Source organism: Notolepis coatsorum (assembly GCF_963971535.1).
Source record: "Notolepis coatsorum genome assembly, chromosome: 10".
In the NCBI taxonomy this organism is placed as follows: Eukaryota; Metazoa; Chordata; class Actinopteri; order Aulopiformes; family Paralepididae; genus Notolepis; species Notolepis coatsorum.
In genome coordinates, this window is record NC_140174.1 from 66164379 (window position 1) to 66187906 (window position 23528).

Here is a 23528-nt window from a genome sequence, read left to right on the forward strand (position 1 = left end):
GTTGTCGAGAACACTGGGTTTAAGCACATGTTAACAGTAATATAGCCCCGCTACCTAGTTCCCTTGTCCCTATTTCAGCCAGCAAGTCATACCACCAGCTCTGTATAAACTAGACTTTCATGACTGTGATGCAAGCCCTGCCCCTGTATTCAAGCATCACAGTCATGAAAGGGGTTATGTATAAACAAGCACATGCTACAGTTGTCCACGACTTATCCTCCAAGGCATCTGCTATATAATAATCTTCAGATTTACTTAAGTGTTATTAGTAGGTTACAGCAGTAAGCATTAGTTTGCTCAGTCAATTATGGCCAATTCGTTTTATATTGTTTAATACAGTTAAATAAATAGATAGATGAAAAGCAATTTTTTTATCCCCCCCCCCCCCCCCCCCCCACTGTACCGAAAATAATACCGAACCGTGACTTCAAAACCGAGGTACGTACCGAACCGTGGATTTTGTGTACCGTTACACCCCTAATATTTCTATAACTCTCCCATATAACTCTCTCCCATACCCTTAACACCAACCGCTGAAGTGCCATTGAGCAAGGCACTAAACCCCCAACTGCTCCAGTGGAGTTGCTCAGTGGCCAACAGTGTCAGACTGTGGTTGTACTGGGCAGCTCCCAGGTGTGAATGGAACTCTGTGAATGTGTAAAAAAAGAGCATCCATGCTCAGCGAACCTACCCTGGGTAAATAAAGGTTAAAATAAAAAATTTAAAAATAAAAACACTGCAAGAACAGGCTGAAGCAGCAAGTCATTCAAGTAGATGCTGTCTGATTGATTGATTGATTGAAAACTTTATTAACAGATTGCAGAATGGGTACAATACAGTACAGCTCAATACACACAATTGTTAAGGGGATGCAGACCAGAGAAAGACTTTCATCTTGTTTACATCGGGGTCCCCCATTTTCAATTCATCAGGACATATATGACATACATGACATACAGATAGACAGTACTGCTACATCTATACATTTATGACATACCAGATTTGCAAATACAGTACTGTTTGTGATACAAAAAGAGTCAAGAAAAGGGAGTATATACATTTGACGTAGAAACTGTACATTGGAGGAGGTTGGGTGGGGGGGGGGGTTGGGTTGGGTACATTGGGATATTGACAACCATACTGGGTAATTTACATTAGAGGTGGTTGGGGGGGGGGGAAACACTGTATAAACAAGCAAAACTGTACATTGGGGGGGGGGGGGGACACACACACTGTACAAACAAGCACAATTGTACATTAGAATATTGACGAAACCATACTAGGTAAATTACTGTACATTGGAGGGGGTTGGGTTAGGACATTTACAGGGGCCAGTTTCGAATTGTAGTCTCCCGTAGGTGTCCCTTGAGAGTGGTTTTGAAAGTGGGTAGTGATTCAGATTCAGATTCAGATTCAGACAACTTTATTGATCCCCGTGGGGCAATTCATATTTGCAGCTTCACCACAAGCAACAAAGACAAACAAACAAACAAAAAAACATCTCAACGACAGCACGGAAAATAAAAAGAGAAACACTCCATGTGATACAATCCAGCAATAAAAGTAAAAGTAAAAACAGACAACCAAGTGCAAAAGGCTACTTAAAATGACTACTGTCTGTGTTTAAAAGTCTGATAGCCGAGGGGACAAAAGATTTGGCGTAGCGGTTGGTCCTACTTGGTGGGACGTCATAATGGCGGCCAGAAGGCAACAGTGAAAACCGCTGAGACAGAGCATGGAGGGGTTGATTAATGATGCTCGTCCCCTTCTTGACCACCTGGTCCGTCCAGAGAGAACATAGGTCTCTCTCTTTTACTCCAATTATTTTGGAGCACACTTTCACAATATACTGTAGGCTGTTCCTATCTTTAATAGACAGGCCACTGAACCAGCAGATAAAAGAAAAAGTTAGGAGGCTTTCAATAAAAGAACTATAGAAAGTGCTCAGGATCTTCGCACTAACATTAAAAGAGTTCAGCTTTCTTAGCAGGTAGATCCTCTGCTGACCTTTTTTAACAATAGACTCTGTATTTAGGTTGAACTTCAGTTTCACATTCACATACTTTTACAGTTTTGGGTAGGTGTTCCACATTGATGTGGCATAATTGCGAAACGTGTTTAGTCCCTTGTTTGAGCCGAATCTGGGTTTAACATGATTTGTGGAGCTCCCTCTGGTGTTGTGATCGTGGTATTCACTGACCTTTGGGAAGTATTTTGACATGTACATGGGTACCTTGGTCGTGTAGTGTATCTTGTAGACCAGGCCCATTGCAAGTTGCTGTACTCTGTCGTCTACTCTAAGCCATCCTAGGTTGTCAAAGTGGGCAGGGGTGAGGTGGGTTCTAGGAGTAAGGTCAAGCAGTAGTCTGACCAGTTTGTTTTGAGATGTTTGTAATTTTGTTTTTAGCGCCTTTGAGGTGCTTTGGTACCATGAGGTGCAAGCATAGTCGTAGTACCCTTGAATGAGTGCTCCTGCCAGAGTCTTCAGGGTATTCTTGTTTACCAGAGAGGCGATCCGGTACAAGAATCGAGTTCGTTGGTTGACTTTTTTTATTACATTGGATGCCATTTTGTCACAGGAGAGATTAGCCTCTAGGATGGAACCCAGGTAGGTAATTTCATCTTTCCTTGTGACTATATTGCCACCCACTGTAACTGAGAAGCCGTCGGTCTTGCTGAGTTTGTTATTTGAACCGAAGAGAATGGACTCTGTTTTGCCCAGGTGTAATGATAGTTTGTTATCAGCGAGCCATATGCAAATTTTGCCTAGTTCCAAGCTGAGGGTTTTTTCAACCTGTAACTTGTTCTTGTCAGAGACCAGCAGGGCTGAGTCGTCCGCAAACAGGTACAAGTTGCAGTCACAAGCTGACGACATGTCATTTGCATAAATTAGGAACAGTAGCGGTCCTAGTATGCTTCCTTGTGGAACACCACAGCTCACTGTGAGGGGGGGGGGATAGGGTACCGTTTACCTCCACCATCTGTTCCCTCCCCTCAAGGTAGGATTGCATCCAGCTCACTGATAGACTATCAAAACCAATTGCTTTTAGCTTGTCAATCAGAATGGAGTGATTGACAGTGTCGAAGGCCTTTTGTAGGTCCAGCATGACCATGCCGCAGTATTTTCCCGCGTCCACCTCTTGTTTGATGTGGTCGTTCAAATAGAGAAGGCATGTGTCAGTGGAGTGGGATGTTCTGAAGCCAGATTGGAATTCGTAGATTCGATTTTTTTCCGCTAGGTACTTTTCAACCTGTTTGTAGACTATTTTTTCCATGACTTTCGAGATGGAGGTGAGAATAGAAACAGGGCGGTAGTTGCCTGGGTCTAATTTGCTGCCCTTTTTGTGCAGAGGGGTCACCCTCACAATATTGAAGTCCTTGGGGACGTGTCCCTGTTTTACGGAGAGGTTTATTATGTGTGTGATGACTGGGGTGATGGCGGCTGCTGAGTCTCTGAGGAATTTGGAGGGGATGTTGTCATGGCCAGTGGCCTTGTTAGGTTGGAGGGCGCTCAGTTTTTTGAGTACCTCATCTGTTGTTACAATTTCCAGCTTGAAGTCGTCCTTGCGGACCCCTAGGTTTTTGTAGTAAGCTACTATGTGTTCTATCCCATAAAGCCCTGAGTGGGAGGGTAGTTTGTTTACCAGTGTTGTGGCTATGTTTGTGAAGAAAATGTTTAAGTAATTGGCTACATCCAGCTTGTCTGTGATGAGCGTGTTGTCCGTTTTTATGTTTATGTTTGAGAATCTGGTTTTAAGTTTTTTACTGCATCCTAGTTGATTATTGAATAATTTCCAAAGTTCACATGGTTTGTTTTTGTTTTCCTCAGTTTTGTCATTGATGAAATTCTTTTTTGCAGTTTTGATCATGGAGTTTACGTCGTTTCTTAGTCTGTTTCTTTCTAGTTTGAGTTCAGTCATGTGGGCTTGGAGTTCACTGCTCGTGCTTTTGGTAAGCTTTGACTGACTTTTACGAAACTCAGAGCATTTTTTGTCTCTGGTTTTCATAGCGGCCAGTATTTCGGAGTGCATCCACGGCTCAGCGTGATTTTTTACCCTGGTGGTTCTTAGAGGGGCCATGTCGTTTAGTATTGTTGAAAATTTGGTTTTGAAACCAAGCCATGTTTCTTCAACCAGTGTACCATTGAGTTCATCTGACCAGTCCAGACTCTCCAGTTCAAGGTTAAAGGCCTCGCTAGAGTAGGTTTTGAGGTCTCTAGATGTGACTGTTTTGTGGCAGCCAGCCTTTTGTTTTAGCTTTTTGCGGGTACAGAATATCATATAATGATCACTTAACCCACATGCTATAACCCCTTTATTGGAGATCTTGGACTTGTCGGAGGTCAGGATGAGGTCAATGGTAGTCTGAGTTGATTCACATACACATGTGGGTTGGGTGATTAGCTGGCTGAGGCCGTGCAGATCACAAAGCCTACTGAATGACTTGAAGACGGGTGCATCTTTTCGTTGCATATCCGTGTTCCAGTCTCCAATAAGAATTTTGTCTACATCCTCAACTCCAGCTAAACACCCGTCAAGTGTATCATAAAAGCCACTATGATCTGGCGGTCTGTAGATTGAGCCAACCAGTAGGGATTTCGCCCTTTCGAATAGGATTTCCACCCATACAGTTTCAATTGATGCATGATTCAGGTCATTTCTGTTGATGAATTTGGTGTCTTTGTGTATGTACATACAGACACCACCTCCATGTTTGTTCCTATCATTCCTGATTATTGAGTAGTTCTCAATCTCTATCTCTGGATCTTTTACAGAATCGTCAAGCTTAGTTTCTGAGAAGCACAGTATGTTTGCCTTACCATTTATGAATAATTGTTTGATTTCATCCAATTTATTTTTTAGGCTGTTTATGTTAAGGTGAAAAATGTTCAGTCCATTGGAGTTGGTTATTTCATTGATGTTGGCAGGTTCGAAGTATTGTTCATTTGTGATCTGTTCCTCTGAGTGGGGCGGGGGGGGCTTTGTTGTCGTGGGTGGAAAGGGGGGAGGGGGGGGTCGGGTCCCGCGCCGTGCTGGTACAACAAAGTCCTTTGTTCCTGGATGTTTTCGCTGTTAGCTCTGCTGGCTAGCCGGCTATCGGGCGTCGAGATGTTTAAATCCCGTGTCGAGTTGGTCGTCATGGTTTCGACCCTCGGTTCACCTCCTCTCGTCTCTGCCTCACGTGTGCTCGTCTGCTGCGGCGTCATTGGGGGAGAGTCGCCGTCCGCGCTGTGGATGTAGCCACGGGTTGAGTTGTTGATGCTGTTGGTCGCGATGGGAACCTCCATCGCTTCTTGCGTTGCCAGACCAAGTCTTCTAGCCTGAGTTCTGGTCAAAACCGGGCCTGGGTTTAAATGAATGTCTCCCGAAAGTAGCAGAACTGTCCATGGAAGAACAGTGTCCATGAGGGTAATGCCTTGTACTGTATGAACCAGGGAAACAGTGTGTGATGGGGTACCCTAAGTTTGACTCTGGTTAGCTTGACTTAAGTTTGGGTCACTTCGGTTCCTTGAGATGCCTCCCTCCCGGTCTGACGCATAACGAAGCCACTTCTTGACAGTTTCGCTGTAGTCCTGGTCGGTCAGCTTGGGGTCAAACTGTCGAGCAGCAGCTGATAGACACAAAAATAAAAAAGTAAGGAAGAGAGGTGAGATGATGTACGATGATAAGAGCACCCCTCACTTCACACAAGTGATTTTTTTTAATCACTCAATTACTCACTCTGTAGGTCTACAGTAACAAGCTACAGTCAGCATCCAGTTAGACTGGACAGGAAAGAGAAGCAATCGCCTAGCCTGACACCATCTAGGCAATACAATGTGTATCCATGCACCTCTAAAGCTCACCAATTACGTTGTCCATTTCTTATAGGTTGCACTTTCTTCACTTTATTCCAACATAACACTTTTTTAAAGTTTTTGCAACAGCATAATTATATTCTGAATCACCAGCAGACAGTCATGCCTCACTACCTAAACTTAACCTATGAAGTAGTTTGCAGGGGAGGAAGCTCACCAAACATGCAGGCTTGTAGTGTTGTGTGCTTGAATGGCTTCTTGCTTTCTGAACAACGCTTGTCTTTCTTTCCAGCCCAGTTGAACCCACTGGCCAGGGCGTTGGCCATAGCAGAAGGCCCTGCGTTAGAAACAGCATAACATTTATTTTATGAACACAGAGCAACCAACTTGTTTATACACACACTTTATGCATGCACTAATATTCCAGCCCATGCCAGTCGTTAGGTTTAACCACATTAACTCTCCTGTCCATATGTAAACGGTATATTTGAACAATTTCAAAACGTTTCATAAATAGCAGATATACAAGCTCTAACACGTTTTGAACTAGAAAGTGCTAAACACATTTATGACTTTAATCCAGCCTATATAGGTATATAGATGTGCCTGTCCTTTTTGGCTGTTTGTCCACCCTCCCCTACTACTAAACACATTTTTCCCCTGAACAAGACCACACTGAAATGATCTACATTTGATAAATGAATGCAGCTCAATAAATTACCATCTTTTGACGGACTGATTGCTCCATCAGTAATGATTCTGCCTCATTGAAGTCTTGTTCACTGGCGATTGGCAGCTGGAAGGGGAGCATAGTGGTTGTGGTGGCCACCCCGTGTCCCCTGGTCCCACCCAGTGTCATGTTGCTCTCAGCCAACTCGATCTTGATGAACTGCACATCTCTGGACAGATCCTTCACCACCACAAGTAATTCAGCAAGCATTGAATTCATCTTCTGGATGGTAAGGTCTTCAGAAGAAGAGTTAAAATCATTAAGTGAGAAATAAAAATAAGCAGCAAATCACACAAGGAATTACACCATGTCCAATAGACTTGCCTTTCATAAGCTGCCCGTCATCGCCGGCCATCTGTCTACGCTGTGAAACACCAGATGGGGTGTTGTAGTGCCCTGAGCTGTATCCTGACATCCCTGTAGAAACAAAATCATAGTTATATATTTCACTATAGTTTGACTGCATTGGATCAAACTGGTGGTAGTTCCCTCTAAAATGGCATACCATTTTCTGCATGTTGTGGGAGACCAGGGAGAATGTTGTATTGCCCCGAGCTGCATCCCGACATCCCTGTAGAAACAAATCATTATATTTAAAAATAAATACAAAATCTGACTTGTCAGTCAAACTAACATACATGTCATAATCACTAACACCGGTTCCTGACAGGCAGCAAGCGAGCGAACTGGAGACGAAATCGCGCACGACACTGTCCTGATATGACGCAGCGCGTGTCCGAGTGTGTCTGTGTGTTTGTTACCTGGAACAGGGGGCAAAGCAGCCTGCGATTCTAGACCAATAAAAAGTGTTTAGGGGCGGGACTCAGCCGCGTAATCGCTCAACTAGAGACACAGCGAGCGAATATTTGAGGGGTGAACGACATCGCTGCTCAGTTCACTGTCGCTCGCGGCAGGTCAGGATAGTCTGATTGAAACGAATACATTTTAATCACTTTTTCTCGCTCGCTCTCGTCGCTCTATGTCAGGAAGTTGTGTAAGGAGTTGTATCCCCGTCTCTCAAAACACTGTTACTGAAAGAGTACAGTATCATACCACTACTTGCACTTTGTCGATCTTGCAGCTGCTGGACATGTGAGGCCTGCTGGAGCTGGTGGTACTGTGCAGTATCAAATCCTGGCATCTCGGCTGAAACACAGTAGGAAATACACAAAGTTATTAGCAAATGATGCTATTGTAATCCCCCATGTGAGAAAATGTTTGATTTCCATTCAGCTGATTTCACGTGCAGTGCCAAATACTACTTTAATAAAAATATCAAAGACAATGCGAGACAATACAGATATTTTAAACATGCCAGAATATTATGTTATGAGACTGCTTGATAACGATAGGTTATGACTATAACCAAGTTCTGTTAGTTAGGGGCGATGCTTGGCATCACACTGCACTATCTCGCATACGTGCACGCGTACTGAATAAACCACAAATGTACCTCTAATACCAGTATTAGTCTGACCACACCCCTCATCAGCTTACCTTCATAAGCAGGTGTGTGGTCACCTGCTCTCCTCCTTCCCAAGCTTTCACCACAAGGTGAGGTCAAGGGCTGCAACGGCCGTCTGATGCCAAGCATCGCCCCTAACTAACAGAACTTGGTTATAGTCATAACCTATCGTTCTGTATCGTTAGTGGCTTAGCTTGGCATCACACTGCACAAGGGAGGCCAAGCGGAGCCACTGGCTGACAAATACACCCCGCTGACAGCCCCCCAAAACCATCAGAACAGGGAGGGCCGAGCCCCCCCGACCCCCCCTAATGGAGGGTATCCCCCCTATTAGAGGCTTCACGGGAAGGCGACGGACCCGACCGTGCGAAGAGGCACTCAAGCAACTTAACGCACAGGGTGAGCAGACCGTGGCTTGACCCCACGACTACACACACGCACAACCCGCATGCCACCCGGGAACGAACGGAGGAACAACCTCGTTACTGCCCCCAGAATCACGGGGTCAAGGGCAAACCCAACCCCGTGGCAAGGCCGTAGCAGCGGAGCGCGAAGGAAGACCCAGACCCACCAAAAGGACTGGACTCCCTGGAATGGGGGCCCGGAGAAGTCCATGATGCCAGCATCAAGACCCCACCAGGTGGGCACGTAGTGCCCCGCCCCCCACATCGCCAGCGTATTCGGACAAAGGCCCCCCAGTTACTGCACCTGGTAATCCCAGGCGGTATCCCAACCAAGTACTAACCAGGCCCGAGATCGGGCGTGTTCAGGTCGGTATGGCCGTAAGCCGAGCGGGCCCCGTCCCCCCAACAGTACACCGCCTGGCACACTAACCCTGCAGAACAGACAGTCAGCATGGCCGTAAGCACACAAAAAAGGTTAACCAACGGAAGCAGGAAGCGCACCGGGAAAAAAAAAAAAAAAAAAAAAAACAGGCAACAGGCTGTTAACCCTAGCCTGGAGACTGCGGACGAGACAGGCGCCAGAGGGGACAGCTGAACACAGCCGCCCCGGCGGAAGGAGCGTAAGCTGGCGGTGTTGCATGACCAAGCCTCCATTTAAAAACCCCCACCCAGAGGGGTCGAGGCAGAGAAGGCTGACACGATTGGCAGACGTCATGAACGTGCAGGGGCACCCTCAAACGGTGAACCCGGGAGTTGACACTGCTCCAACACACCAGGGAATCAACCACCTCGGTGTTACCCAATGCGGTGGTTGTTCCTATAACCCCTCAAGAAAAAACTCCAAAACACACCTGCGGGTATACACCGGCTATACCGCAGTACAAGTGTTTCAGTTTCCAAAAAGGGTTAACCCAGGCCTACGGGTCGCAAACATCACTTCGGACCGGGCCTGGCGGTACGGGAAGCACAGGGTCACCAGAGGAGGTCAAAAAACCACCCCCACAGGCCCCTCTTCGCCATGCGTGAGAGAGGAGCGAAAAATAATGGAGAACCAGCCCCTAAGCACACCGTACCTGGTATTCCCCGGCGGTCTCCCAACCAAGTACTAACCAGGACCAACCTGTGTAGCGGCCGAGATCCGACGAGATCGAGCGCGTACAGAATGGCATGGCTGTAAGCCATGACGACAGTGCTGAGTAAAAACATACCCAACCAGGGTCTCCATAGCGCTTAACCCTGTGACACCCAGACCGACCTGGCATTTTTCCCCCTGAAAAAAGCCCAAGTCCCTCAGGGTACCAGAACAGCAGATCTGCATCCCCGGCGGACAACGGGTTCAACTGATCTGGACCAGCGTGACCAGAACCAGTCCCGTGCCCTAACCACGCCGACATGCCTACTCCAGGAGAAGGGCAGATATGCGTGTTGATCTTAACATGAAAAGAAGGCGCCACCCAGACGTTCGGACGAACCGCGCCCGGTGGCCCACCCCAAGGGCGTGAGACCCCACTACATATGTTCAGATCCATCCCGTCATCATCCCCCAGACATGAACGAGAATCCGTCGACAACCCACCCAGGTCATGGGATGTGGTCGTCGGAAGAGGAAAAACCCCCATCTCAGTTGCTTTATAAAAACGCTGTTTCAACCACAAGCAACCAAGGCGTGCCAGTCAATCGCCTGTTTACAGCGAGCTAGCACTATACGTGCGTCGGGACACACCCCCATCAATGAACAGGCTATTTAGACCTGTCATTGAATCCCCAAGGCGCCCAGGGGAACGACAAGAGGGGTGTGACACTCCCTAACTCCAACACTTCTGGAATAGAAAGAAGGAAGCATCAACAGTATGTATCCCAGTCTACACAGCCGGGGTAAAAAATGTTCACATTTTTACATCCCACCACCCTCCCATAGGAAAGAGACGGGGATCCCCAGAGAGACTTCCCACGCGAGCTGTACAGATTGAAAAGAATATATTGCACCTTGAGCCATGTAAAAAACTGGTTTTAGGGCCTCCGGGGAAGAGGCACTGAACCCACACACTCAATAAACGAATTGAATCGAATATACATACAATAGAAAAGGACCCTTCTAGAGGGTCCACTCACTTTGACAATCTGAGGAGGAAGGCTCTGTACTCTGATGGAGGCTTCCTCACATGGAAGAAGGAGTCCGAACTCACAGAAGGCCTGAATAGGCGCTTGGTGAGGAGGAGCCCTGACCACCCCCCCTGAAAACAGATCCATCACATGGACCTGAACAGCACACGGAAGTCCTACCAACAGAGACGCGCACGGTGACGTACTCTATGGCGGGGGAATTCCTGCGGTGCACACGCCCAATATACCAGGCCGTGGGACCAGGAACTCCCTCCCCCCCCCGTAACGTGCCGAACCGCCACGTGACGGGAACCTTGAAGGACAGGGGGTGTACCCCTGACCGACAGAACAATGGGGAGAGGAAAGGTTACCAGTTCACCCCTTTACGACCCCACACCCATGATACGACGTAACGACAAAAAGAGAATATGACACAGTCATAGTCAGCTCTATGAAGCGTTTCACAGCTCCACACAGCGCATGAGCTAACCTGCTATCTGATTTTTACTAAGGAAAAACACAGAATAGAGAGGGCTCTAAGAACCCCGGTCCAACATACACATGTGCTTCTGTGGCCAGTACAACCCAGTTGTAGGTCACATGACACACACAACCCATCATCACCTACAAAAAATGGCAAAAACACTCAACAGAGGAACGCCGTTTTTTTCACAATGAGAGAATACATCATTCTTGATTAGTATCGACCACAGGCCTTGCTAAGCACACATGACAGCAACCAAACCAATTTCCCTTTAGGAAATAAGTTTCTCCAGCAGATTTAGCACAACCTCAGCAATCAAGCTAAGAGTTACATCGTATCCCTACCACACAAAAGACACAATTAATGCACAACATGTCTGATAGGAGGTGATAAAGTCCCCAGGGAACCGGGGGGAAAACACAATCCTCCTATTTTACCCTCAATACGGCCAGTTAAAACAGGAAAACCTGTTAATGTGTGAACACACTGTTCATTGTCATTACAGTCTGAGAAAGAACATTCTTTTACTCACTTGTCACCAAGCACAGCTTCATAGGTTAGTTACCTTAGTTGTGAGTACACGGCCGTGTTACCCACACAACAACCAGATCATTACATCCCGTTTGCACGGAGAAGCTAACTGCCAGTGACAAAAACAGCTCACACATAACCCGCAACGTATCCTAAATGCATTGTAGCAACACACGTTTTGGGAAAAACACCGTTATTCACAATACATTTAGCAAAGTAAAACCAGAAGACGTGTTATGAGGTCTGGTCAACCCCGTTCCTACCCGGAACGCAGATCAGCGAAGTGCAGTCACAAGACACCGTAGAACACAGCCGTCCTGTGTTGTTCGATCCGGGCAGCGTCGCCGCTCCAACCAGTCGCTACAGTCCTCTTTGTTGACGCAATCCCCGTCCAGGCTCAGGGCAGGGTCGACGAACATCCCCTGTCAAGGATGACGTCGTGGTCAAGAGTGTAAAACATGTTAAAATCAAAGCACGTTCAACAGAATAGCATCAAGCTAACGGCTGCTCCAACCGTTCGGGTGCTATGGCTTCTGCTCGCGAGACGCCGATCTAACGACGCACGCGATCAGAAGCGAGCTCACGGCGGCGCGCGAGAAGCTAAGCTACCCCGCGCCAGGCCATGGCCATAGCAGCAAGCTAACGTTACCTAGCGACCACGACATGCTAGCCCCGCAGCTAACAGCTGACTGGCTAATAGTAGGCCTTAAGCAGGCCATGCAGCGATCCAGCAGGCTAACGCAGCAGTTAACAGCTGACTGGCTAACCGTAAGCAATGAACATGTAACAATGACATAACACTCACCCAGACAGGCCACCGTTCTGAACCTCTCCTCACTTTTTAAGAGAAAAGAGAAAACAAGATGTCAACACCGCTTCACAACGGTGACTTTACCACATCCGACGGAAATCAGCACAGTACCAACTGGCCTGTGTAGCTGACTTTGAACATGAATCTGCCGCTATCGCACATTACATGCACATATCCCCTCGTGAAGGAATACTCTCATTTGGATATGAAAGATGGGGCCTTAACACGGTGACAGAGAGAATCCACTCGTCCAGAACACACAGGGATCACCAGTGTCAATGGTCGCGGCCCACTAGTTAAAACTATAATGGTCTCCAGACCAAGGCCTTCTGTCGCCTAGGTGGCTGAACAAAGGACCCTAGCCTGGGGCCGGTTTCCATAAACTTTGTCAAGTAGCCCCCATAGCACTAACAGACAAGTGGAGCCCGCCAGCAAACACTACTCACCCAACCTGGAACGCACCGCTTCTCACAACAGCGGCATGTCCGACAGTTCAGCTGTGGCCTGACAGGTTTCACCCCAACAAACACAGCAAGGAACTGCAGTTGAGAAGCATGCAGCGGCGTGCTCCCAATACGAAAACCGGTGGAGGGTTTTTAGAATGATCATCATCTTCTAGACACTCCAGTACGAAGACAATATCGCCGTATTTTCCCGAAAAATTGTGAGAGAGAAAATAAAGATATGATGTCAACGTATCCTTGTTTCCCAAAGCTGTTCCTAATCCAATTTCTTCCATCATGGTGTCAAGTGTGGGAATCTACCGAGGCACTTCTTCCTTGTGGTGAAAGCGAGAAGGAGGAGAGCAGGTGACCACACACCTGCTTATGAAGGTAAGCTGATGAGGGGTGTGGTCAGACTAATACTGGTATTAGAGGTACATTTGTGGTTTATTCAGTACGCGTGCACGTACGCGAGATAGTGCAGTGTGATGCCAAGCTAAGCCACTAACGATACAGAACTCACCATTATGTTGAGTTAGCGATTGCCGGTAGTTGCTAGTAACCAGATCTACAAAGGGGAAATGTAAAATAAGTTGCGACTCAAACATGGTGGAAATTGTGCTCAATATAAAAGCATTATGTACAACTACACATTTGTATTGTGACATTGCTTGCAAGTTGTGAAGGCTTTGCATTTTTGTAGTGGGCTGGCATGCATACATTGTAAACATGTATTCTGTTGCATGCATGATGCCAGCGAGCTCCTGCCAGCAAGCTCCTCACAAAAATACAGATATGGGTTCACTTACTGTTATTTGGATCAGGAGTCTGCAACAAATCTAAATAGCTGTAGATCATGCCACCATCCAAAGAATCCAAAAAAGGTAAGCCAGGGTGAGAATTGAAGATGCTACAAATCATGTTTAAACAGTCATCTAGTTGGCATTTTAACATTCATAGCAACATACCATTCATTGTAGGCTCTTGGCCTAGTGGCCACACAGCTGGAGGCTTGCCGGATCTTAGCGCCTTACGAGACCGGCTCGATTTTGGGGTCTGTCCTACAACATATTTTAGTTGGCATGTTATTCACAATGTATATATTTTGGGCCAACTATAGAATAACTGCAAGAAACGCAGAAGTCCAATCAAATTAAAATGCTCAATTTGTCGGTACATGGTCAGACTAATTTGTTTAACTGTTATTATGATTATTATTATTATTATTATTATTATTATTATTATTATTATTATTATTATTATTATTATTATTATTATTATTATTATTATTATTATTATTATTATTATTATTATTATTATTATTATTATTATTATTATTATTATTATTATTATTATTATTATTATTATTATTATTATTATTATTATTATTATTATTATTATTATTATTATTATTATTAACTGTAGCAGTGATCATTTCCAAAGTGCCTATATAAAATAAATGCATTGCATCAATACCTGGGAAACCCACATCAGGTGCTTTGGCAAAACGTTTTCTTTTGGCGTCGCCACTCGAGTGGTCATCAGAGTCCGAGTGCACATACTGCTGATTTGGCCTAAACAAATTATATATATACACACACATGTAATAAATGTAGTTATGATACTACGCTTATTAGTCAAGGCTAAAGTCTGAATACATAGGCCCTCAGGCCACTGTGTGTTATCATTTTAGCACTACTTGCAACTACAACAGCAGTGCAATTATTTACAACACCCTAGGGAGAGTTGTCCCTTTAACAAAGTGAACACTGTACCTGGATCTTCTTTTCTGGCGGAGATCTCCTTCGTCCTCAGATTCAATTTCAGAGGTTGGACACATAGTTGAGGTGTACTTGGTCTCTCGTTTTTTGGCCTCATCATGGGTCTCTGGAAAGAGCAGAGAGAAAATGACAATTAACATATCTGCAGTCCAGTGTTTAACAAAAAAAAATATATAACACCTCTTATCATATGTCATCATGCATCGTCACAATTTGCGTCCTCACTTTTTGTGTATGTGTTGCACTAATTACTCACCACACGTAGTAAGCTCACGTACATCTTTATAGGTGATCCATTTATCATCTGGTTGCAGTCCATCTCGAAGGGCTTTTGTGAGCTTTATGTGTTTAGGGGGCCATAACACAGTCTGGTCTTTAGCATTAAACCAGCTCTCTAGAACTACTGCTGTCCCACCATTTGGGAACTGTACAACTGACCACAGCACCACCTCACCATTCATCTTCAAAGGGCTGAAATGAGAATTTATGGTACTCATAATGATCTCTCCTTACAAGCCATTCCCATACCGTCCTACAAAGCCAAAGTGCACTACACACATTGCATTTTTGAAGCATTTAAAGGAAAACTCCAAAATTTTGTGAAATTAGCTTATTTGACATCTTCCCTGGAGTTATAAGAAGATACATACCTTTTTCGTCTCTCTGCATGCATTGGGCTTAGGGAACGCCTGGACCGTTAGCCTAGCTTAACTTCATCACTGGAAGTGGGGCAGACATCTAACCTAGTTCACTACAGTCAGGAAATATACTCCAAATACAATCAAAATACAACTCCCAAACGTTCCCGTAAACATGTTGTGACCTGTGTATTTACCACGTCTCCCAGTCACACAAGTCACACGAGTCTCCAAGTCACACAAGTCACACGAGTCTCCAAGTCACACAAGTCTCCAAGTCACACAAGTCCATGTCACACGAGTCACACGAGTCACACAAGTCACACAAGTCTCCAAGTCACATGAGTCACACAAGTCTCCAAGTCACACAAGTCTCCAAGTCACACAAGTCTCCAAGTCACACAAGTCACACGAGTCACACAAGTCACACAAGTCTCCAAGTCACATGAGTCACACAAGTCTCCAAGTCACACAAGTCACACAAGTCTCCCAGTCACACAAGTCTCCAAGTCACACAAGTCTCCCAGTCACACAAGTCTCCCAGTCTGTCATGTACAAAGGTCTAAGGACCACACAGAATAATAACTGGAGCCGGCTGCACATGAGCAAAAAACAGCCTCTCTCAGTAAATGCGTTTAAAGCAATGTCCCAGGTAGGTAAGAAAGCCACAACACAAGACGTTTTCCAAAATAGTAAATTATATATTTAATGGAGGTAGGGCTTTAAACCTCCTCCATGGTGCACAGGGAAAAAGGTAGGGGAGAACAAACAAGGTATACATACAGACAAACAAACACTTAGCAAAATATTAACGTGTCCGTCATAGGACATCACAACTGGTACAGGATTAATCCACACCAAGTGGTAAATGGCACCAAGCCACACAGTATCGCTCCACAGCTACAGCTAGGCAAGAAGGCAACCTCCTCACTCCACTCTGGAACGTGGCAGTGATCCAAATGAGGCGCCCCGTGTGTGTGTCATCTTCCAGGTTATATCCACTCATCCAACTGACTGCCCACAGGTGCAATCAAGCAGGTGCAATCAGCTCAATCAGGGGGATGAGTGGTATCTGGGAAGGGAGAAAGAGAAACAGGATTAGAAGATGACACATCACACAAACAAAAATAACATAACACATACTAATTATACTAACCTGATGTTCACATGGTCTTCCAAATACAGTAATAATGATAATGACCAACCCACGTACGTCACACCTCCCCCCATAAGAGCGAACCCGCAGGGTTAGCAAAACATCATCACTTATTATTAACCAACATCAGATTAGCACCAACAGAACAGAAATAAATAAAAATCACCCTCCATATAGGCCACATGCCCCTATTTCGGGCCCACACGGTCAACCACCACATCACCCAAAACACATATACCGGCCTTAGGCACACCTCCCAATACCAGATGCATCAGCCGTCGGACGTGGCTGGTGCATTCCTCATACCGAGGCCATGACGGTATACTGTAGTCAACCATACGCGAATTGCTCAATGGGGTTCGCACTCCCAACATCAACACCGTGCGTCCTGTAAGGCACATTAGAACACAACACAGCATGTGAAACAACAGTCCTGTCACATCTCAACTCCGACGAGACGCGGGCAGGACTTTTCATTAGCCTATTCACATGACACCAGCGTGTCCTTCTCCGCCGCTCGGGCGTACACAACTTATACTTAGTGGCAGACACCCTTCTCTTTACCACATAAGGTCCTGAGAACCGGGCAGTGAGCACAGTACCAGGCGTGGGCAGCACAATAAACACCTCATCCCCCGCCTCAAATTGTTGCTCCACCGCCAATTTGCAAAACTCACCACAGACAGAGTCACCCAATGCTAGACCTCGGTCTCGCTTCCGCTCCTGTGCCCTAGTGACAGCACAAATGGAAGAAACATTGGGGTGATTATCAATCAACGCATCACACAATGAGTCAGTAAATGGAGCGTTTTCAACCTCCAACACAGGGACGACTTTACCCCCAGCGATATCATTCCCCATGACGAAATCCACGCCCTTTACGGGAAAACATGGGCGAACCGCGACCGGAAAACAACCTGTGATCAGTGCAGACTGTACATGCACCTTATGCAACGGCACGCGCACACACCCCATGTCAATACCTCTCACCAATTCACTCGACTGACAGGAGTCCACATCCAATGGTAATACATCAGCCAGGATGAACGATTGAGAGGCTCCTGTATCACGGAGTATTCTCACCCATTGGTAGTCCCCAACTTTACCCGACAGGGACACATAACCATCAAACAAAAAGGGTTCAAAAGAGATATTCTGGTCAGGACATGACACTGTACCAATCAACCCCCCCCCCTTTCGGTTCCTGGGCTGACTCCCTGGTCTCCTGTCGATCCCTTAGCGCATGACAGTCCCTCATAAAATGCCCTTCTTTCTTACAATAATGAGACACAAAGGTGGCCTTTTCAGACGGCGGTGAGCATGGTCGGAATGCTCGCTCGTCACCCAAGGCATTTCGAGACGGCGGTGAGCGAGGCCGGAATGCTCGCTCGTCACCTCCCTGATACGGCGACTCAGAAGGAGAGAACGCACCACCTCCTACATACACATTATTTCGCACAGCAATATTTTTGTGGATCAATGCGAACTCGTCTGCTAAAATTGCAGCTTCCTGGAGGGTATAAACTTTGCGTTCCTCTAAGTACACTAAAATGCGTTCGGGCACGCATTTCTTAAATTGCTCAATGAGGACTAACTCGCTCAAAGCTTCGACACTATCCATGCTACATGCTGCACACCAACGATCAAACATAGTCCATTGTTCACGGGAAAAATCAACATGTGTTTGAGAGGGAGCTTTACTTAGTGCCCTAAATCGTTGCCTATACGCTTCCGGCACCAGTTCATATACGCGCAAGACAGCACTTTTCACTTTCTCATATACCACGCTGTCTTCATTCGATAATGACTGGCACGCCCCCTGAGCCCTACCAGTGAGTCTGTATCGCAATAAAATCGCCCACTGGTCCTTTGGCCAATGCAAAGCCCACGCTATTTGCTCAAAAACAGAGAAATATGATTCCACCTCAGACTCCCGAAAGACGGGAACTAAAGAAATATGCTGCCCAATATTAAAAAGGCCCTGGGAGACTTCAGTTGAGGAGGAGGAAGAGCCACCACTCTCCAACTCCATCCTTCTTATAGTCACCTGGAGCACCCTGTCCATCTCCTCCTTTTCCCTCAGCAGCGCCCTGTCCTTCTCCTCCTTTTCCCTCAGCAGCGCCCTGTCCTTCTCCTCCTTTTCCCTCAGCATCTCTCTTTCTTCCCTTCTCTCTTCCCTGTCTCTCTCTTCCTTCCTCTCTTCCTTCTCTTCCTTCCTCTCTTCTTTCCTCTCCTCCCTGAATCGTATAGCCTCTCTTTCCTCCATCTGGAGACGGGCCAAATGTCTACTTGATTTATGAGTGGGAGAAGAAACAGAGGCACGCCCTGAGTGTACAGAGTCATCACTATCATTCTCCTCCCCCTTGGAAATGCCACCTCTCCGTTTTCGTACTGCACCAGCGTTTCGATCTAAACCACCAGTGTCCTCACTAGACTTGTCAGCCGCCTCGCCGTGCGCGACGTTCTCAGAGACATTTCCCTGGGCTATGGGCAAACTAAATATATTTTTATCCAACAACCCAGCCAGCACGATCGCTTTCAACTCCTCTTTACTTTTTGAACTTTGGACAGTAATGCCATAATGTTTGGCGACACTACACAAATCTATCTTTGTGCAGACATCAATTTGATCCCTCATAGGGTCCGCCAAAAAAACGTCCAAAGTAAAAGCTGCCCCAGCCATAGCCCTTGCAGAATATGACTATGCCACAAATAACATATGTATAATTACCCTGTGCTCCTGTAGCAACCCGCGTTACCATCAAACAAATAACAGGCACCAGGAAATAGCCACTCACCTACTCCACAATATCCGTGCGTAACACATTTAATCGCCACATTCCGTAGTATACAATTCAACCAATCTGATTTAATGCCCACATCTACCATTCATGAAAACAATAAACGTTGGTCTAACCATCTAACTAGGATCACCTGTGTCACTCTAGCATATCCCCAGCTAAACTACTCCCCTGGCGGGATGAGGCCTACACATATCTTCAGTCGCTTACCGATTTCATTGCGCGCTCCACCGGAATTACGACGCGTGCCCCCCACCCACTAACCAGGTAGGTGATCCCCCTGTTACCTATGTGGCAGAAAAAAGATTAGTTTAAGAGCATTACATACAAGAACGGTTTACACCAATCAAACTGCGTAGCACGGACAATGGAAACACAATAATATAACTTACCAAAGGGGAAAAAAAACGCTATCTTACCTGACATGCTCCAATTGACAAGTTACAATGTTACATAACAAACAAGGAACCATACAATTGTGCAAACTAACGAGCCCCCATGTCATGTACAAAGGTCTAAGGACCACACAGAATAATAACTGGAGCAGGCTCCACATGAGCAAAAAACAGCCTCTCTCAGTAAATGCGTTTAAAGCAATGTCCCAGGTAGGTAAGAAAGCCACAACACAAGACGTTTTCCAAAATAGTAAATTATATATTTAATGGAGGTAGGGCTTTAAACCTCCTCCATGGTGCACAGGGAAAAAGGTAGGGGAGAACAAACAAGGTATACATACAGACAAACAAACACTTAGCAAAATATTAACGTGTCCGTCATAGGACATCACAACTGGTACAGGATTAATCCACACCAAGTGGTAAATGGCACCAAGCCACACAGTATCGCTCCACAGCTACAGCTAGGCAAGAAGGCAACCTCCTCACTCCACTCTGGAACGTGGCAGTGATCCAAATGAGGCTCCCCGTGTGTGTGTCATCTTCCAGGTTATATCCACTCATCCAACTGACTGCCCACAGGTGCAATCAAGCAGGTGCAATCAGCTCAATCAGGGGGATGAGTGGTATCTGGGAAGGGAGAAAGAGAAACAGGATTAGAAGATGACACATCACACAAACAAAAATAACATAACACATACTAATTATACTAACCTGATGTTCACATGGTCTTCCAAATACAGTAATAATGATAATGACCAACCCACGTACGTCACACAGTCACACAAGTCACACAAGTCTCCAAGTCACACAAGTCTCCAAGTCACACAAGTATCCAAGTCACACAAGTCCAAGTCACACGAGTCACACAAGTCACACGAGTCACACAAGTCTCCAAGTCACATGAGTCACACAAGTCTCCAAGTCACACAAGTCACACAAGTCTCCCAGTCACACAAGTCTCCCAGTCACACAAGTCTCCAAGTCACACAAGTCACACAAGTCTCCAAGTCACATGAGTCACATGAGTCTCCAAGTCACACGAGTCACACGAGTCTCCAAGTCACACAAGTCACACGAGTCTCCAAGTCACACAAGTCTCCAAGTCACACAAGTCTCCAAGTCACACAAGTCACACAAGTCTCCAAGTCACACAAGTCACACGAGTCTCCCAGTCACACAAGTCACACGAGTCTCCCAGTCACACAAGTATCCCAGTCACACAAGTCTCCAAGTCACACAAGTCACACAAGTCTCCAAGTCACACAAGTCACACAAGTCTCCAAGTCACACAAGTCACATGAGTCACACAAGTCTCCAAGTCACACAAGTCTCCAAGTCACACAAGTCACACAAGTCACACAAGTCTCCAAGTCACACAAGTCACACAAGTCTTCAAGTCTCCAAGTCACACAAGTCACACGAGTCTTCAAGTCACACAAGTCTCCCAGTCACACGAGACTCATGTGACTGGGAGACTTGTGTGACTTGTGTGACTGGGAGACGTGGTAAACACACAGGTCACAACATGTTTACAGGAACATTTGGGAGTTGTATTTGGAGTATATTTCCTGACTGTAGTGAACTAGGCTAGATGTCTGCCCCACTTCCAGTGATGAAGTTAAGCTAGGCTAACGGTCCAGGCGTTCCCTAAGCCCAATGCATGAAGAGAGACGAAAAAGGTATGTATCTTCTTGTCCAACTCCAGGGAAGATGTTAAATAAGCTAATTTTACAAAATGTTGGAGTTTTCCTTTAAGCGTTTCAATTGGCCAGCCAAACATGTCATCTGTGTACATGTGATATTGTACTAATTGTGTATTTATTAATGAGGTAAGTTATGCCCCGAAATCCGACGTTAGAGTCAGTGTGTCAATATAGTTACTGCACTTTAGCTTTGTAGGGCAGTATGATTATGCTGTTAAATGAAGTAGTGGTATTGCAATGGCACCATCTCTGTCTGGAGAGAGAAGACATTTGCGCTTGATATAGCCAAGTTTACCTATCCCTATATCTTCTTGCAAGCCACTGACCTTGTATGTACCAATGTATGATGATTCACAGGGATACATGTAAAGAAAAAAAAAAAAAAAAAAATATATATATATATTCTCTACTAATGCAAATCCATCTCCAACCTCAATAAAATTGTCTCCTTTCTTTGTGGACAAAGTAAACCGATGAGTGGAGACCTTCCTGTACTCTTGTGAAGAAGTAAACTGTGGGGGGACAGGCCCATTAGTGTGAATATTACGCAAAATTGGATCATCGGTGGGACATGGGGATCCAACATGTGGAATTTCAGACAACCTTTTCACTACCTGTTGTAGAGGCTGATGTGGCTTGCGTAGAAGATGCTTAATTTGTCCAAGATAGTTCTCAAAAGGGAATCCTGAGATATTATCTAGAGTGCCAAACTTCCTGTATTCCTCAGCCAAATGAATAAGCTGGTGTACATTGTACACAATTTCATCTTTTCCATACACTGTCCCAAAGTGTTCAACAAAAGAAACCATCAACTTGTGCGCAAAGGCCAACATTTCCTCAGAAATACTAGGGGACAGCAACAAGTACATTCCAACAGAAAACAACATGAAGTTGTCATACAGCTCACTGGGGAGGGAATCCTTCAAAACAACAGGACCCCAATACAACATGAAGGATCGCAACTCAGTAGCTTTCCAGCAATCTAACTCTGACAGTTCCCTTGGTTTACGGTTAAATTCACAAGGCATGTAGGAACGTAGCTTTAGCAGTTTACCTGAAATGGCTTGTACAGTTTTGGAAGGGACCCTTGTTGCCAAATTCTTCCCCTTTAACCATATATTAAGCAGTTTCCTTGTAACTCCGAGACAACAGAGATGCATGTAATCAGTTGGAAACATAGAAACCATCTTAACTAAACCTGTTAAAGGGCTCGTCCCATTGTGATGTGCCTCATTAACCATGTCTGAGAAACTGGAGTCTGTCCTAAGTCTTACGTTTGTTTCAGGATATGTCATTTAATTTCTCCATACACCCTCCTGAAAACACTTGTCGCAACCAGAATAGCCATTAAATGCATTGGTCTGCTTAATATAAGCTCTAGCCGGGGCATCACAAATGAAAGAAGAAATCTGAACATCAAATTGCTTGTCATTATAAATAATGCCATTAGACAGTACATTCTGAAGATCTTTGACAAACTGCTCTAGGTACTCAAAAACACTCTTTGGCTTGCTTAGACCACAAAAAATGCCAACAACAAATGGGGACTTTGTGTAGTCACATTTGAGACTTCCAAGTATGGGCCAAAACTGAAGTTTAGAACTTTTGAATAAAGGTAAACCATCTATATTAAACTGTAAATTAAGAGTTGTCAGAGTTGCCGGTAAAATCAAACATGCCAACCATGAAAGCACCCCTTTGACTAAACCAAAATTATAGTATTCTCCCCCTTCAATCTTAGTGGTAGGCACATGTTTTTGTGTTCCTAGCAATATTCTTCCATCTTTAGGAAGGGTGGGGTGAAACATCTTCAAAATGGACAGCAAAGTTGATAGTGCAACCAGATAGACTGAATAGGATGTTGCCCAATATTCTAAACTTGTCATGAGGAAATCTTCATTATGCTCATCACTGTCAAAGACATGTTCAGGTTCAATTTCGTCATCCCCAGCTATACTTTCAAAATGTGCATTTGACTCACCCGGTGAGTCAATATTTTCACTTTGATCACTGATAGTTAGTGGTCTGTTTAGTGGCAAGTCTGAAGTTGTTAAATCTAGTGGCAAGTCTGTCTTTGGTAAATCTAGCAGGCACTCAGTAGAGGCTGTGACAGGATCTGTGTTCTCTAAAGAGTGATGGTTTGTCCTTGAATTAGCAGCAACAATTAACTTATAATCAGTGAGGATAGCCTGCTCTGTCTCTCTCACTAATTTGTTGACTCTACGTCTTTTAGCCCGAGAATAAGATGACATCTTAGAGTGATGAGGTGCTGTATTCAATGTA